Source organism: Malurus melanocephalus, unplaced genomic scaffold (genome assembly GCF_030028575.1).
Source record: "Malurus melanocephalus ecotype Western Australia unplaced genomic scaffold, MMel_1.1 scaffold_896, whole genome shotgun sequence".
Lineage (NCBI taxonomy): Eukaryota > Metazoa > Chordata > Aves > Passeriformes > Maluridae > Malurus > Malurus melanocephalus.
In genome coordinates, this window is record NW_026624128.1 from 156,664 (window position 1) to 159,123 (window position 2,460).

Sequence of the window (2,460 nt, forward strand, 5' to 3'; positions counted from 1 at the left end):
AAAAAAAAAAAAGAAAATATAAATATATATAGAAGCCTCCAAAGCTTTCGACAGGGAAGCTTCACGTAAACTTTGTACTAGAATGTCCCTATCAAACACCTCTATTTTTCTACAATGATTGATTAAGCGGTTTAACAATGTATTTTGTGTCAACGATTTCGACTGAATTGGTACAAAGACAATTAAGAATTGAATGCTGTTAATTAACAATGGATTTTCAAGCCGTATATCCTGCGTGGTGTTTTCATTGACAGGAAATAGTTTAAGCCAGGAATTTCAGCTCTTTGTCCTGAGCAATATTCCAGGAAAGCTCAATTCCTGATGGGAATCTTTGTGGTAAATCACATTTAAGGGATATGGATATCATGGCATCTTAAGGTAATTGGCTACATAATTAATCAAGACCCATTACACCTCTGTTTCATTCATTAATATATTTTGATGACTTTTTCTCAGAGCRTTCTGTGATTTCCAGGAGGAAAAGGGTTTCCAGAGGTAAATTTGAGCTCCCGSTATCTCCTGGAGCTCCCAATTCCTTCTCCGGTGACCCGAAACGCCGCTGAGCGAGACTGAGACCTTCAGCCAACACTTCCAGCTCAGATTTATCATTTAACAACAATCACCACCTTATCAGCATTAAAATAAACCTCAGGAATTATTTTAAATTATCATCCTAAAATGCCAATATCCCGGAAAGYGCATTTAGAGTTTCTGGCCTGGATCTTTGCCCTACAACGCCAAAGCCATGGGAGCCATCCCAACAAATTCAGCAGCTCCAAAGCAGGTGGGATGAGGGGCTGGAAAATCCAGGAACATCAGCAGATGTTTGAAGTTCACTTCAGGTCTTTGGTGTTAAATCTGAGCTGTCCACGTTCTCCTGTTGGAGTTAAAGAGGTCACTGAGGCCTTCCAAAATCAGAGAAGAAAGAAATCCCTGAAATTCTGAAAATCCCTGTTGTATTTTTGTGTTTCCAGGCACAGGGCACCACACTGGGCTCTTCAGCCTGAATTCAGGGCTCTCTTCCCTCCAGGGGTATCCAAATCCCATCCCATTTTTCCCAAAACACAAACCCTGCCGTAAAGGCACTGACAGCTCCATCCCCACCAGGGATAGAATGTTCTCCTCATTCTATCTATTCTGGAACCTCCCCAGAGCCCAAATTTCCCCTTCTGCTGTGGAAGATTCCCTGCCCACGGCAGAGGGGGTGGGACCGGGTGATCCTTGAGGTGCCTTCAACCCCAAACCATTCCAGGATGCCACGATTCTGTAATTCAAGGTTTCTATCAAATCTTTGGGGTTTTTAATGGAAGAAGGGAAAATTCCTCTGAGCCAAAGCTGTGCACGAGGGTGCTCCTGGATGAATGGCAGGGGAAGGACGGTGCCCAGGGGTTTCACCCCCTGATCTGGAGCTGTTTGATCTTGGCTGTCCAGCGGCTGGAGCAGAGCACAGCCCTGGCAGGATGCACCGTGTTATTCCAGAAAAGCTGGGATACCTCTGACTACTGCCTTTTGCAGATTTGGGATTGAGGTGATGAATTTCTACCATTTTCTCCAGTTCTTGGGGTATCTCTGACTCCTGCCTTTTGCAGATTTGGGTTGAACTGGTGAATTTTTACTGTTTTCTCGAGTTCTTTAATGCAGGTGGGAAACAGAGGCTCAACACAATTTTCCTCCTCTGCATTGGGCACCTCGGACCTTCCTGAGCAGCCCCCACCAGAGCTTCTGGCTGTCAAACATTAAATTTTTACTGTGGTGGTGCCCCCTGCCCATCAAAATATTTTTCCTTTCAGAAAATCAGCCTCCTTAACAGCCCTGGTGCCTCACTCAGGCCCTTTTTAGGCTCTGAATCAAACCCACAACAAGAGGAATTGRCTTTTCTTCCCTTCCTGCTGCCTCAGCCTCCAAACAGCTCTTTGGAAACACGAGGGCAGGCTTAAACCTGGGCTTTGTGCTGTAAATAATTCTTAAAGGCAAGACCTGAAAGCTGTAATTTGTTAATAATTTCCTGTGTGAGTTTTAAACCTTTAGGGTTTGGCTTTTGGGAGGGTAGAGGCTGTGTCACACACGATTCATTTGGGGGGTTTTTCTCAAGCTTCTTTCTCCCAGTTTGTTCCCAGAATTTGATCAGATCCTCTGGATTCTCAGGAATTCTAATCCAGTGGTAACCTCAGTGTGAAGATGGGGTTATTTTACCCTTTCCACTGCCCCATTTGCTGCCCGCTGATGCTCCAGCAGCTTCCCACAGAGACCCCACAGACATCAGATCCGAAGAGAAGAATTCCAGAGGGACTCAGAGCTTCCCRTTTCACCTCAAGTGTGAAATCTGCTTTCAATTCCGAGCAAATTCACAGCTACAAATCACAGCTCTTCCCTCCTTCTCCCCAGCTCACGTGTCATCCACACAGAGTAAAAACTTCAGAGTTTCAAAAAACATCAGTTGCTTTTAGGATTTTTTTTTTT